This window comes from Scophthalmus maximus, chromosome 9 (assembly GCF_022379125.1).
Source record: "Scophthalmus maximus strain ysfricsl-2021 chromosome 9, ASM2237912v1, whole genome shotgun sequence".
In the NCBI taxonomy this organism is placed as follows: domain Eukaryota; kingdom Metazoa; phylum Chordata; class Actinopteri; order Pleuronectiformes; family Scophthalmidae; genus Scophthalmus; species Scophthalmus maximus.
This window is the reverse complement of record NC_061523.1, coordinates 25,313,154-25,330,000: the sequence shown is the minus strand read 5'-3', so window position 1 is coordinate 25,330,000 and position 16,847 is coordinate 25,313,154. Positions and strand designations below refer to the sequence as shown.

Here is a 16,847-nt window from a genome sequence, read left to right as displayed (position 1 = left end):
GGCTGAATTATGAGGTGCTTATTCGGGATATTTTACGGCATCAAACTGCAAACGTGCATTTTTTCACCCCTGGAACCTCGGCGTGACGTCAGTGGAGTAGCCGACAGGGCTGAGGAGTCAAAGCCCCGGCAGCGAGTTGTGTGGTTTAAGTGCTCTCTGAAAACGACTTGTTTTGACATTGAAGTGTGTTATAGTAATCCTCCCGAGGTCTGCGGCCTCTCGCTCTGTGAGCGCTCGGCGGGGGGGGGGGGTGGGGTCAGCGGAGACTATAACGCACCATCACCTCCGTCCTAAAGCAGAGAGAACAAGCTCCATTACACGAGCGTCAAATTGAATTTTCCTCCTCCTTTGTCTTTGTCCTGCCAATTTATTTTTGGGCTCTTATATATCCGTCCACGCTATCTGAGATACGCCAAACATACAGTACACGCTCCACCGCTGGCGTCTCTCGTCCCCGGCTGCAACATTATTCTACTCTCACCGCCCGAGGTTCAAAGCAGAAGTGATAGTGTGCAAATGAGGCTTGTTTCTTTGATCATAGGTGCCAACACACTAATCAGATCAAATGGGAACGCCGAGAGAATCTCAACAGAAACATCATTACCCCCCCCCCCCAAAAAAAAGAAGCTCAGTAAGAGCAGTCTAATGTTCTTTCATCTTGAATTTGTAGGCTACACAGTCTGACCTTTCCCCCTGAATCAGACATTCATTTGCATGTTATTATTATTTAACACAGGGTTTTGACGGGCAGCACAAAAACTCTACTCTTTGATGCACGAGCGGGAGCCTTCGCCCCGTCTTGGATTTGACAATGAGTCAGACTCTGGAGACTTTCTCCCTAAAGCTTTTCAACGCGCACAATTACCGATCATTACTCGCCTGTCAACTTCGGATTCTAAAGCTGCCGCCATCTGCTTCCTAATTCTGGAGGAACAATTTAGCGCAGCACCCTTTTTTTTTTAATTTGACTCCCGAGATCTTATTCAGCAGTATTGTTACCTGGGAGCAGAACGGCCCCGGTTCCTCTATTGAGCTTCTGATGATCATTTCACTCGCACAATTAATTTCCCTGCCAATTCATACGCTTGACCCTGCAATCTCACAGCCACAGGAACATTTTTTCCAAACTGTTTAAAGAGCGTTGATTTGCTCAAATTTGTTTAGTTAGTTGTTAGTTAGCTATGTAGGAAGATACTTTATTGATCCCAAGCTGGGAAATTCTGGAGTTCCTAGTTGTAGCTAGAGCAGAATAAAACAGTTCCAACGTTTTAACATATTTTCCTACAACAAACGCTGTTGAAAACTGTAATATGTAAAGGTTGGGTTACGCATATGAGACATATGAAGAACAGTCTCACCTCCATACACCAGGTTAGCTGCATTAATGTGGCAGGCATGTTGTTGACTTTCACTTTCACTTTCTCCATACGACGTATCACTACGTACATCCGTGCTAACCTGAAAAAAACTTTATCTGTTTAGGTAGGTTGGTAGGTAGGAGGGTTGGTTGGTGAGTAGGTAGGTGGGTTGGTAGGTAGGTGGGTAAGCGGGTAGGTAGGTAGGTGGGTTGGTAGGTAGGTGGGTTGGTTGTTGAGTAGGTAGGTGGGTTGGTAGGTAGGTGGATAAGCGGGTAGGTAGGTAGGTGGGTTGGTAGGTAGGTGGGTGGGTTGGTAGGTAGGTAGGTAGGTTGGTGGGTTGGTAGGTAGGTAGGTGGGTGGGTGTACTTTTTGATCCCAAACTGGGGGAATTCTGGATGTCGGCCTAAAGACCTGGTTAAAACGAGCGACCACAGATCAGTTTGTCCTAGACATGTCTGCACTGCACCATATCACTGGGCCTCTACAGTATGATTACATCCAAAACTCAGAAGGTGAAATATCGTGTCACCTCTTTTCTGTCAAGCCCTACAAGCTCACACAATAGACACCGTCTCAAAGAGCCGAACAGCAGCTGCTCCTACCAGACCAAGCTCTTCACCAAACTCCTTCACAAAGTTTAATTGCAGTTCACGATGAGGCATTTGTGGGAAAACTGCTCACAATTATCTCTCTCTCAATGTCCACATCTATTTTCCAGATGTACAAATAACTCACTGTCACTTGCTCTTAAATCCAACCTGATGTATCTGCGCACAGCAGAGCCGTGGTTAACGGAGAAGACTGAGCGAAACAGAAAACCCGTGCCTTTTCGTTGAGATGTGATACACGTGAACTCTGACCTGCAGCTAAGCTGAACTTCTGGTCGGCAATCAGCGAGCAGCAGCCTCAATTAGCCACTCAGAGTTTGATGAGGGGCGACTGGGAAAGAAAACCTCCACCAGACGAGAAGGTTTAAAGCTCCAATCCGTCACCGAGTGGCTCGTTTTCTTTCTGCCTCTCGTCAAGATAAACATGTTTCACAATATTAATGGGATGTTTCACACATTCCTGGCTTCATTTCCTTCACCTCTGAAGTGGAGGAAGATGAGGCCAAATGTTCCAAAAGATGGAACTCCAGAGGGAGTAAAAAGACGATGGATTCCCCTCTGCACCTCGGCCTCGGCAGCTCCTCTGGAGCGGCTCTGTATCCGGTGGCTGTTGAAGTGCCACTGATTGGATCTGAAGAGCAGAGGGATTTCATTTTCCCTTCCTTCCCCAGCCGTGATGACGGGCAGTCAACAAGCCCCAGCGGTCCGGAAAGAGCCGCTGCCGCCGTCAGAGGAGCTCTGTGTGCGAGAAGTCACATGTCCGACGGCGCGACTCTGAAGGACGAGGTGAGTCGATTGCACGGAGGCCGTCACGTTGGTGGCCTCTGCGAAACTTACATGAAAGTATCTGTAAAGTCTGAGGCTGGGAGAATGGAACTTTTTCCTCCCAAAGTCAGACGGAGTGGATTTTTAGTTCCAACTTTTTTCCCAGTTGGCTTCCACCTCAACACTCGTGGTTGATGTAATCTGCTGCAATAAAGGCAGGTCTTGTCTTTTTCAAGTTCCATTTCTTTTAAAAATAATTCAATAATATACTTTCTTCTTTTAATTTGTGAAATTTTACTTTCCCTATTTAATATTGTTCGTTAGGAAACTGCCTTGGCGAATCTCCACCCAAGGAGAAAACATTCGACATGGGAACCACGATGAAGGACGACATCAAAACATAATTACAAACATAATTAAAATTAAAATTGAAAGAGACGAAAGGAAAGTAGAGTGGCCTTCAGCAGAGCGCATACGTCCACCGAGGGCCCACACTCATAGATATCCGTCGCCTCAATATGCTATGAAGTAGTAGATTGATGAATTATGTAGAGTTGAGTGCACAGAGAGAGACGCCGGCACTGATACACGAGTAAAGTGCTTCTATTCCTGGGACTATCCTCGAAAGTTCTTTTTCATCCGAGGACAGCGTCAAGAAACATGAGGGTGCGAGGTCTTAACAGGACAGACGCCGAGTCGCCTCCTCAGGCGGGCGGAGTTCATCCTCCGAGTGGTAACTGCTGTAGTTTCAGCAGATCAGTTTCATTTCTGCTGTGGAAATCGGAAAGGGAGGAACGTTGCTGCAACAAGCGCTTTTTGTGAACATTTATTTCAAGAAATCTGTGGGTTTTCGAGCTGTTGACTGACAACCACCTTCACAGCCGTTTGAATGTGTCTCCCTCTCCATGTTGATATCAGTTAATAAATAATTGATGCCAGTTTCACATGTTTCTAAACTAAATTCCTGCAATGGAAGTTAGATCTCAGCCCCTCATCCCGTCTTGTCAATCCTCCATCATTCGATGTTTTTCCTGTTTGTGCTCATCCAGACGTGTCCACGTTGACATCTCATCAACAGGGAAGGAATCCAACTTCACGCTGTTCCTTCAAAAGAAACAAAAAAACATGGCGGCTGCTGTTGAAGGCCTCGGTGGGAATCCTTAATTTGCAAAGAATAGCTATCTGGACGCTGGCGTTCCCTCTCAGCAGGCGAAGACAAGCCTGCTGTTATCTGGACCGGTCAAAGAGGCGAGACGGGCGCCGTCCAGACCGGTGTCACGTCGGCGCCACGGAAAAACTCAGGAGGATGTGTCTCGAACGAGGACGAGAGTTGTCCCGCGGGCCGAGAGCACGGGAGAGCAAAAGACGAGACCCCTCAGGAAAAATAACCCCCCCCCCCCCAGAACAATGACGCTCAAGAGTTTGGGAGTAAATCTAAAATTAGGAAAGCAGATGGTTCACTCGGCTGGAAAACTGTTGACAAGGGTTCACAAAGCACGTTAAGTTTCATCCACAGGAATGTGGATTTTGTGGATATCATACAGGAATGAGGAATAAGGTCTATAAGAAATGTGACCTTAATGACTTCCGATTGATTATATATGTAAAATACAAAAAAAAATTAATGTATATATATATATATATAAATATCAATTTGACATTTCAGGGGGGCGGGGCGGTAGGGGAAACACTGCAATGCATTTGAACTTGTTGTATGAATGAGAAACTCCACAGCTGAATGAAATGAAGTCTGTACTTGTTCATGTACTTTCCCCCTGACACTGTGTTTTATCACATCTGTATCCATCTCAAACCTCTGGATTTCATTTTCCCTCCTGACCGGGGACAGAACAAAAATAAACTGTGAGGAAACCCACCGCGGGGCAACGGTTCAACCTGACGCCTGCATGTGATCTTCCTAAATAAACCTCCGACCCAGAAGAATTCCTGCCAGACTCCAGGATCAATAAATCCAGCTCCACTTATGAGCCCTTCACGGCTCAGATGTGGACACGACGCGCCGCCGTGCTCGTCAAGCAGGTTTTGACGTGATGGAGTTTGAGTCACGGTGAAGGTTCCTCCACCTCCAACCTGCTGCTCCGTGATTAGCCGCTGTGACTGAGCCGTTTGTGTTTTTCCAGCGCGGGAGGATTATTTTCTTTGCTGTGACAAGCGACTGCGTTTGGTTTTCTGTTTCTGCGCCGAGCTGACGGGTCAAAGAAAAGTCGTGTTCCAGATTCGGCTCCGTTGTCGCGGCTTCAGCTCTGAAAGAGAGAGAGAGGCTCCGAAACACAATCGGGTGGTTTTCAAAGCGTGGGCAGTCAAAGACCTCGAGGAAGCATTGAGGAGGTTAAAACTACAGCTGCTGCTTCCATGGCTCGGAGGTAGTGTGATGTCACGGGTGGAAGAAAACAAGCGGCTTTGGGGCCTTGTGGTTTCGAAGAATTCAGGTTTTACTCTCATCGTTTCGTTTGTAATGAATCACTGTACTCGACAAAACATAAATAATCAAGAAACACGTATACGATCAGAGAATAAGACGTTCAGTTTTTTGGTTTTTCCAAGAGGCGTTACCAACGGACGCAGACGAATCATGTGGCGTGAAAATGTCGACAGACGAGAGCGTAGAGTAGATGATGTCTGTGATGTCTGTGATGTCTGTGATGTCGGTGATGTCGGTGATGTCTGTGAGGATGATTCCATGATGTCTGTGAACCAGTGTTGTCGTTTTCGTGGGAGAAATGTGAACATTTTTGAAATTTCAATGAGCTAATAAAGAAACCTCTTGGAGGAGGCAACATTAGGGGAAACAGAAAAATGCCACGGTGAACATTCATCAACCTCATCACATCTGTAGAGACGTGTCACTTCTCATCGTCCTCCGGACGCTCCAGCTCAGGACAGTACAGTCGCCTATGTGCAGCTACAACAGATTTTATTTTTTCAATCAGCAGCTCGCCGGACGCCCGTCATCATCTCTCTTGTTGTGTCGTTCTTGCCGGTGTGTGCAAGAAGGATTGTGCGGGTCAGGAGAGCTGTCAGCGCTCGTACGCCACAGTCACTTCGCAGGTCATTGGTCGTCAACTCTCAAGGGACAGATGAGCGACAGGAGCATCAACTCTCCCTCGGATTAAAGTGCCACTTGGTCCTTAGAGGTCCTTGACTATTATTTCATGTTTTGAAAGCAAAGACACAAAAGAATCAGTTTCTGAAGGAATTTCATATCGTGAGATGATGCTTCCCGGGAAAATTGGATGGATGGATGGATGGATGGATGGTTTGATAGATGGATGGATAGATAGATAGATAGATAGATGGATGGATATATGGATAGATGGCTGGATTGATGGATGGATGATAGATAGATAGATGGATGATAGATAGATGGATAGATGGATGGATGAATAGATGGATGGATAGATAGATGGATAGATAGATGGAGAGATGGCTGGATAGATAGATGGATAAATAAATATATATATATAGATAGATGGATGAATAGATAGATAGATAGATAGATAGTTGGATGAATAGATAGATAGATAGATAGATAGATAGTTGGATGAATAGATAGATAGATAGATAGATAGATAGATAGATAGATAGCAATACTAAAACAATCTAACTACAATACAAATGTAAAACTAGCAGTAATGTGAATAAGAACCTGGTAACAAGAAGGTGGCAGGATTATTGGGTCATACAGAGTCCAGAGGGTTAGTCAACTAATCCTTAATCTACAACTACAGATCAAACTTTACGCTCCATAATGTTTGTGTACAGATGAAAGACGGCAGTGGCTCATTACCCACCAGGCGACAGGAGAAAACACTGTGAAATCCTAAACCTGCAAACAATCGACGTTATAGAGTAAAGAGAGCATTTACAGTCTTATTAACACGCCAACAAACTGACTGGAAACGATTTGAATGAAGCGACGCCTCCATCTCTACAAGAATCCTGTGGCGACCGGCCACACTCCAAACATCAATTTGGGTTGCCTGGCAACGGGTACAAGTGACTCAGGGTGCAGAGAGATGCTCACAGAGCAGCGTGGCGATGACAACTACGCAAAGAAAGACCCAGCAGAGGAAAAAAGGTGTTGGGTTTTTTTGGAGCAAATTGTAGGTTGAATGGTGAACAAATGACGTGCATGGGAGACGTAATTGTGAAAAGAATAATACCGTGAATTGAAAACGAATGATGATGACTGCAGGTGTGGTATTATCCTCGTCTGTCCGTCCGTATTAAAAGCCGCGCGCAATTACACAGCGGAATATAAAAAAAACAACTCCACTTTAAAGCTCTGGTGTTTTGCTGCGGCTCTCGACCAACCCTCTCATCGGTTGTTGTCAATTTCTGCTCAATAAAAATGTAAGTGTAACTTTCAAGTAGCATTTAAAGTCACCGTTTGAACTATGATGGCACCACAACTTTGACATCATTTCCTGTTACATATATCTTTTTTATTATATATATACATACATATATATATAATAACTGCAGCTCTTCTGTGCAGTGCTAGCTGTCAAACCTTCACGTAATAACAACTCCCTTGCATACAAACAAGGACAATATCTCGCTCATCTCTTCCGTCACTTTTACGTCACTCCACCATTAAAACATTACTGCACGTCGCCGTCCTGCCGCATTTGTCCAGGTTTCCACCATTACGTCTCATTCAATGCATCATCACAGTGATACAGCTACTGTATATATAATGGGACAAAATGGGCCTAATTGGAAGCCTTTCAGTCCGTCCCTCGGAGAGAGAGAGACACGAACATACAACCCCATCATTTCAACACATTGTTACGCTTCATTGTGAGACGACCTCTAGTGGCAGCAGTAATGATGACGGACGCAGAGGAGGAAGTCGGTTTTCGTTCGTAGTGTGAGCGGCGTCAAAGTCAGTGTTAGGAGGAAGCTGGGGTGGATGGATGTGTAACAGAAGGCCGCTATCCCGTGACCACTCCACGAGCATAAGATTTATGTTCAAAAATGAACACTATCATGTCAACAGACGTCCTACAATCTTGGGGAAGTCGCCTTTTTAGATCCAAACTACAGATCTTTTACTGAACCTAACAGAGCAGTTATTGTGCCTCATCGTAAACAAACCACGCCCGTTCCATTGCGTTCTGTTACTACGGTCCCCATGGCGACGAGGTTCGCTACATTTGCCACTCTTGGCTCCTATTGGTCGTATCAAACGGTGCAGACGTAACCGTCGCATTACCTGATTCCACACACATCTAGATCTATATGTTAACTATGACTTAGATAAAGAAGTTTACAATTTATATAACAAAAGCAAATTAATGTTAATCTGCCTCCTGTTGGATGAGGGGTGGATTCTGGGACTTTGTGAGGATGTCCACGAAACCTCCTGGATCAGGGACGAGAGACATGTTGTATATTACCAAATAAAGTGTGATTCCCACCACAATGTGACTCACATGGACAGGAAGGGGATGGAGAGAAGAAGAAGGGACGGGACGGCATCTGCAGACTTTGTCCAAGTCTCGCCTCCAAACTTCACTCTGCAAAATCCTCAGGGTCAAACTAATGTACAATATATATATATATATATAAAGGCTTCTTCTTTCTGCTGAGGCCTTCTGCCCAAGTTGGCCAGTTTTGTCCTTTGGACCTTGCGCAGCAACGTGATCATCAATTTTCTTTTTTCCCGGGGAGGGAAAGTGCTGAAAGAGTTGGTATTTTTTTTCAGGCCTTTCCCTGTTTCACCTTCATCTGTGACGACGCACCGTCCTCCGGCCCTCTGCCACAGGCCCCAGCAGCAACTGCAGCATGGGGCTCTTTCCTCTTGGCAACATTGGAAGCAGTTCTGAGGACGTGACGTCAATTAATCATACGTTTTTACCTAAAAAAATCTACTACTGCGGCTTATAACTGATCTCCTCCACTACCTTAAAAAAACAACCTAAAATGTAATGCTAACAAACGAAGCTACTGAATGTTAGCATGTCAGCACGTGAACATGATGACGATGTCAAAGCAAAGCTTTAAGTTGCATCATTACAAGGGATACGTGAGGAAAAACCCTTTCACGGGCGCAGACAGAGTTGGTGAGGAGACATTAAAACAAACACAACGCTCGGAGCGAGATGACCACTCACTACTGCACGGCTTTGAAATTCAACACATGAAAGTTCCGCCCCCTCATCACGTCTCCAGCGTAAAGAGTTAGTGAACTTCGTCCAAACTAACACACACACACACACACACACACACACACACACACACACACACACACACACACACACACACACACACACACACACACACACACACACACACACACACACACACACACACACACACACACACACACACACACACACACACACACACACACACACACACACACACACACACGTACTGTATCCCATCTGAGCCAGTCCTTGTTTCGCTGCGTGGTATTTCTTTCCGTCACGGTCGTGCGGCCTGATAACCAGACCACCTTTGCTCGGCCGGTGTAAGTACAGAACTTTGTTCCTCTTGTGGCTGCTGCTGAGATGCGAGTGTCCTCCCTGTTGCTTGGTTACTTGTTTTCTCCAGTATAAAGGGCAGCTGGGCAAGGAAAACTGCAGCGAGCTGACAAGAGAAATTCAGGCAGCCGGTCAAGTAGAAGTCGTAGTGTTTTTGTTTTATCCCAACGCCACGCTGTATTTTAAAGGGTTAACTTAGCTGCAGTGTTCGCAAAATGGCAATTAATAACTGTGGGAGCCAAGTGACACTTCCACATGTTCATGCTAAGCTTTTAATGAGCGCAAGTTTAGTATTTAATGTCAGTTTAAGAACAATGTTCGTTGAATAGGCAAGCATGTCCCTGTTCCTTTAAGAGAAACAGCTCTTCGCGCGAGGCTCTGCTTCTTGGAAGTCCCGTCGTGACTGCGAAGTTCAGCTCGTTGCATTGAAGTGAACTGGTTAATTCAGTTGAGACTCAGGCACCGACCGAGCCACAAGGTTTTCTTAGTGTAGTAAACTTTTCTGTACTAAGCTGCGTGCTGGAGGAGCCTAATGCCGCCTTGCTGGGTGAAACCTTGCAAATGGAAAGAAGAACATCCAGCTCATTAAAATTCCCCTAAATGCAGCATAATGCATTCAAAGGTGTCGTGTCTACACCTGCCGACGGTGGTCTGCTGCGTGGGCACTCTGTGGTACCTCAGCATATCTCGCCCGATGTCCACTTCTGTCGGCCACATGTCTCCGTCCGTACAGGAGGAGGTGAAACCGCCCACAAACATCACCTTCACCAACATCCTCACCCTCGACCTGCACGCGGGTGAGTTTGTAAGCGCTGAGTGCAAAAACGTGCGACGGCGTCACTCCCTTCCTGGTCATCCTCATCACCGCCAGGCCCACGGCGAGCCATCCGGGAAACCCGGGTTGATGTGGGCGTCTTCGCCGACATCCGCATCCTCAGAGTCTTTCTGCTCGGGAGGAGCGCGGACTCCGTCCTCAACAAGATGGTGGAGCAGGAGAGTCGGGTCTTTCATGACATCGTGGTGGGCAACTTTATCGACTCCTACCACAACCTCACCCTCAAGACCATGATGGGCATACGCTGGGTGGCCACCTTCTGCCCTCCAGCGCAGTACATCATGAAGACGGACAGTGACGTCATTGTCAACATGCACAATCTGATCTATGAGCTCCTGAAGCCCACCGCCGAGCCGAGAAGAAGATATTACGTCGGCCGGGTCTTGATCTGCTCAATAAGTGGTACATGCCCAGAGACTTGTACCCAGACAATAAATAACCACCTTTCTGCTCGGGCACCGGCTACGTGCTCTCGGCGGATGTAGCTGAGCTTATCTACGAGACTTCACGAGACACAGCACTGTTGCACCTTCAGGAAGTGTACAATGGAGTGCGTTTGCGTAAGCTGGGTATCATCCCGTATCACTACAGCGGTTTTACTATCAGCAAAATGGCCGACAGTCTGTGCTCGTACAGATTGGTTATCACTCTCCAGCAGATCTCCCCGCAGGAGATGCACCTCATTTGGTTTGACATGTCCAGCAAGAAGCACCCGAAATGTTAGCCGACATGAAGACCACTGAACGACAGCTTCTGTCTTGGTTTTTTGTGTCTTTTTATTATTATTATTTACGTTTCAAACTCGTCGATGACTCGGCACCAGGCAAAGTCTTGGTCACGGGGAAGTACGGGTTGGGTACGTCAGGTCCGGATCAAGACCAAGACCAGCACGCGGGACAGACCCATCAGATTTGCCTCCTTCAGGAGGCTGAATAGACTACATGGTGCTAAATTGATTTTTGTGGCTACACATGTTACAATTTGTTAATTGTCTCCAGATAAGGGAGACAATTAGGGGCCGGTGTCTGGGAGCCAAGTTACACTTCCACATGTTCAGGCTTAGGTTGAATGAGTGCGTTTAATCATTTATTAGTTGGTTTAAGAACAATGTTTGTTGAATAGGTAAGCATGTTACTGTCACTTTCGCTACTGTCGCTCTTTTAGTACAGTTAGTACAGTTGAGATCCAGGAACCAACGGAGCTACTTGGCTCTGGAGACATCTGTAAGGTTTCAGAACGACTGGTGTACACGAGTCCATCGAGGAAACCAACGGATCTTAGCTCACACAATAACTATCTTAAGATAAAGAATTTTTAAAAAATGACACCAAAAAGTCTTCCCTTAACAATTATTATCAATCTGTGATGACATATTGAATAAGTTGTTTGGGTGTTTTGGCTGCAGTGTCTCTGATGTTTCAGGGGAAGGACTGGATCTCATTTAACCATTTGTTTCATCCATAAACCTTTAAATAGATGTTTGGCCGCACACAAAAATACAGTCTATAGGCAAAATTGTGATTTATACTGAAAACATTTCTGGTCGAAACATGAGGCATTAACGAGCCTTTTGGTCACATTTCTGCTTATTGGTAAAACTTTGGTATATGTAGAAATATATATTTATGGACTCTACGTTTACAGTTCAATACTGATTAATATGCATGAAGCCGGACAAAACTAAAAATCAAATACCTTCTCCTGTACCCCCCCCCCCCCCCGTAGGATTTAATCCCAACAGCTTGTCAACAAAACCTAGCGTGATGTTTCATTGCGATAACTGGGGTATTTCCTGGAATATGATATCACAGAGTCAACATACGCCACTTATAAGCAGGACGAGCAGAACACAGTCAACAGTGACGCCATAGCTGCCTGGGAAATGTGATGCGACAGTTGGAGGGGGGTCAAGACTCAAATGGAGTGGAGCTCCTCTGCAGACCGTGTCCACTTGACTCGTGGTCTCCGACGCCACTTCAGATAGAAAATTTAATATAGATCACGACTCCTTGAACAAGCTCGGCACGCTGCAGAGAGTTTGGCCTGTGAAGCAGAAGATGCGCAGGAGCTCCACAGTATCGCATCTCATCTTTTTCATCGTAAAATATTTTTTTTAAAAAGGGCCAGACCGGAATGGCCTCTGCTCGTGTGTGCACCAATCAGGACAAACATCAAGACTAGAGTCACCACCTCCAGAGTGTGTTTCTCAGTCGCAATTTCCATGTCTGTCTACTGTTCTGAAACGTCAGGAGACGTCAGGTGTAGGTTTATTACAATTAGCCTATGAATTCTTGAGTGATGCGAGGTCACGGTGACCTTTGACCAACCCGCCGGCTCACGCTCGAGTCCGAGTGAATGTCCGTGCCGGACGTAGTCAAATTCCATCCGGATGTTCCAGATATATATCGCGTTAAACAAGACAACATGACGCCTCCGTGTTAGCGACGCTAACTTCTTAGCTCGTGACGGCAGCAGAGCTGCTCCGTGTGCCGGGGCCCCGATTCCTCCTGGCGACCGCTCGGCCCCCACGCCAGCCGCCGACGAGTCACCACGACAACAATCGGACGCAGGCGAGGAACCGACCTTGGCAACAAAACACTTGACCTTTGTGAAAATATCACATTGATATCGATAAGGTCGGAGGGCGGGAAATCTGAGACGAGACCGTGTCTGCACACCAACACTGCGGCGTTACAGTGTCACCAAGGGATTCTCACAGCGAGGTTTAATCTCCCACGTTTGTGCTTTTTGTTGTGAGACGGAGATCGTGATCGGAGATCGGCGGGTGAACCAGAGCCTCCGGATGACTGCAGGAGCTCTGCATCTCGCTGGAGGACGGCCAGCTTCTTACTATGCCGCCGTCGTGCAGCCAACAGTCAACAGGTTTGAAAAATGACCCTTGATTTTGGGTCAATAACCACGACAGGAGAAGAGGACATTTTCATATTTGTCACTTTAAAAAGAAGTCACACGTCACCGTCGCAGAGTGATTCGAGGCAAAGGGCATCGAGATGGAACGTGAATACAAACTGCTGCTCCTCCTCCCGAGACCTCTGGCATTATCTTGGGGATTTTTAATACACTGATTTGGAATTATATCTCAACCGGAAAGTTGTTTTTTTACTGTGCCGGCCTGAACTACACAGTGAGCGGCCCATTGGTCCAGTTTCCATACTGACACTGGGCTGGCCCAATGAAATCTCTGAGCCCGCCCTGTGACCCCCCCCCCCCTTGATTATGCAACGTCAACTGTGTCAAGTGTGTCGTGATACAGAAAAATGGAGAAATCGAAACGCAACCATGTAAGTACAATACAAGCAACTATCTCTATGTTTCTCTACAGAAGATTAGTCAAACTATTCCTCATCTTAGGATCACAAGGATATCTATCAATAGAGAACGAGTACACTAGTTCTTATAGCACTGCTACTCTCTTCCAGGGCATGTAGGCTACTACTGAGCTTGCGCGGCATCACGTCACAATAATAGTGGGCTGCCAAAAATGCCAGGGCCGTTTTTATGTCCCAGTCCGGCCCCGATCACGACGGAAGCTCCAGTCAACTTTGAGTTTCCTCACGATATCTCACGGACGGTTGAAGAGGTTGTGATGAAACACAGAGAAGAAAGCTGCGGCGTGTGGACGACGCATCATTTAGACGCACCCGTCGGATGTGTCGAGGCCGAGAGGCGCCGCGCGGCGTCGGGCGGGCGGGCGCGACACGTCCACCGCCGCCGCGGGACGAGAGAGGACGTGGTCTCAAATGAACGCTGGCGCCCGGCTCCAGTTTCATCGCGGCTCATGTCTACAAGAGCAAGAGTCCAGAGGAAACAGGACACTCGCTTCCACTGTTCTTTTTGTTACAGTCAATGTACGTTAATGCGACTTCACGCCGCCGCAGCAGAACGACGAGCCGGGACTGAGCGACGAACAAAACTGATCACGGATGAACGCTCTCTTTTCCCTTGTTTGTTCACAGCTCGCACAGATCAGTGGGGCACATCCTCGTCTTGACTGTGAAGCACGATGGAACACGTCCTCCCCCCCTGAAGGGGGTCGTCCCCGTCTTCCCGGCCGCCGTGTCATCAGAGGAGACGCGCTTCCTCGTCGGTGGACTGAGCGTGATCAGGAAGGAAACTGCTCGGATCAGCTCCGCTCGTTCTCTCATCTGCCCCTGCTGAGCTGAAGTGACAAGACCCCCGAGACCCCCCCCCCCCCCCCCCCCCCCCCGGCCCCACGCACACACAACCCCACAACTCCACACGATGAGCGAGAGGAGGAGATGTGCGATGAACCCGGTCAGCAGGAGCGACGTCCTTTACGTGAATCATTTCGCCTGCGTGCAAATGGACCAAGTGCAACAATCATCACGACAAACTGTCGCCTCAATTATCAGATGTTCAACTCTCTGCCACTAAACCTTCAAACTATTAGTTTCATAACTAATGTCACTTGTTTCTTCTTCTTTTCTTTTCACTAAACGGGAGAAAGCAGAGTCGATTTCTGTCATTTTCTTCATCTCGATATGATTCATCTTTAATTTCAGCCACTAACGGACAGAAACAAAGAGGAAAAGGACAAATTTGCTCGTCTTCATTTCAATAAACTAAAAAAAACAACAACAAAAAAAACGACTCGCCAGAAAGTGAGGGATCCATTCGGTCATGTTCAAAAGGTTAATTACATTCTACTGTTTTCACAAACGATTATATAACTTCATCGTGCGCATGATAATCATTTGTTAAACATCTTGTGAGCACAAGATGAAGAATATCATTCGTATCATTTAGCTTCATCAAAGATTTCATTTAAGTTTTGTGTCATTGCTCAAATACCTATCGCGGTTGTTTTAATCATTATTTGTGTATATGGGTTTTTGATCCATATGGTTTGATATGATTTTCTTTAATTGCAAGATTAACAAGCCGTGACCTTCCTTTACAGTAACACCTCACACATGAATTATCTCTCTCTCGTGTCCCTCTCCTGCTCTCGTCTCCCCCCACGGCGAAGCAGCTGCTGAAAGTTGTGTGTGTGTGTCCGTGTGTGTGTGTGTGGACACAGCGATGACTACAACCACACGTCAGGACCCAGAAGTAAACAGCAGAGTTTCCTCCTCCTCCTCCTCACATCGTTTACACAGGCGGCCATTGGCTACTAGCTTTCCTCTGTGTGTGTGCGTGTGTGTGTGTGTGTGTGTGTGTGCGTGTGTGTGTGTGTGTGCGTGCGTCTCCATCAGATCATAAACACTCCTGCAGCAGTTGGGAGGATGTGTGTATCAAAGGGGAAGAGCTCTGCATGAAAACACTGGAGAGACTTTTGCTCGGAGCCTCTTGTCAGCACAAATTAGTTCATTGTTCTGCACCTCCACCTTGAAATATGACATTTTTTTTCAGTGGAGAAGCTGCCAAAAACAGAAGCCCCGCCCCCCGCCGCCGCCTCCCCTCATCCGTTTCCTCTGACAACACGACTTGAGCTCGGATGTTCTGCTCTGCAGGTTCTGCTGCACGGTGGCGTTCTGTGCAGCCGTGCTCCGTGCCCTCTGACCTTCCTCTGACCTTCCTCTGACCTTCCTCTGACCTTCCTCTGACCTTCAGTCCACTGCTGGTTTTATAACCGTTCCGACCGATGCTCGAACACGGTTGGGCAGACCAAAGTCGAACACAGGCCCCGCGAATAATCTGCTCAAGCTCAGAATCTTTGACACACACATTTGTACACCGGTGCCGGGGTTTCATTATTATAAATAACACACACCCATCTTCAAATTGTATTAATTGAAGTCGTCAAAACCGCGACCTCCGGCACGGAACGTGTGAGAGTGAGGACGCTGACGGAGGAAAGAAGGTTGAACCTGCACGAGCCTGCAAGTTCTGTCAGTGACAGGTGGGAGGGATCACCTCGTCAGACATGAACGGAAAAGCTCCGGACGCACACACGCACACACACACACGCGCACACACGCATTCCCCCTCCCGCCTCCATCTGGGAGGACAACGGTTTCATTGCCGGAGACTTTGACAGCATCGTCAGCGCGCTTCCATTCAGAGATTTGGTCCTGACGGAGCAGAATGGAGGCCGAGGCGTCGCGCGTCTCTTTCTTTTCTTCCCCCGTAAATGGCTCAGTTCATGTGTGTGTGTGTGTGTGTGTGTGTGTGTGTGTGTGTGTGTGTGTGTGTGTGTGTGTGTGTGTGTGTGTGTGTGTGTGTGTGTGCGTGTTCTACTTCATGCATCAGCTAATGCTTTTTTTGTATGAATGGAAGATTTCTTATTGGGATTACATAAGCAGCCTCTGAATGAATTATTCAGTCTGTGGAAGAAGAAGAAGAAGTTGTTCTCATGCCGCCTGCCTACTCTGCAGTCTGCGACGCGGCAGCCGCCGACCGCCGACCTGAGAGGCTGTGACGGAAGAAAAAGGGACAAGAGAAAAGTGAAACAGACTTGAGATTGTGCTGCAGCAGCGAGAGGAGAAGGATCCTCAGGCGGGTCGGGGGTGACGGATGACGGACGCCTGCCGGATTGTTAAGGAAAGACGTGGAGGTGCAGAGGGAGGGAACACTGACAAGAACATAAAGAGTGTGAAGAGGCGATTTCTCTCACAACACATGGTGACGGCCAAGAGTTCAGTTTCGTCTCGTCAGCAGCTCGGACGACGCTTCAGTGACATGGTGACATCACCTTTTCACGGAGCTGGTCTGACACGCCCCCGACAAGGCAAGAGAACTTCCTACGCGCGCTGGAAGCGGTTGACCAATCACAACAGAGTGGAGC

At 47.2% G+C, this 16,847-nt stretch overlaps 1 protein-coding gene and 1 pseudogene across 9 annotated transcripts in view; one reads left to right on the top strand and one right to left on the bottom strand.

Moving 5' to 3' along the window:
- Positions 1-16,847, bottom strand: part of htr4 (5-hydroxytryptamine receptor 4) — a 93,006-nt gene that overhangs the window by 42,646 nt on the left and 33,513 nt on the right. The gene's annotated exons all lie outside the window — the stretch shown is intronic.
- LOC118319367 lies at positions 9,854-10,802 on the top strand (annotated as a pseudogene).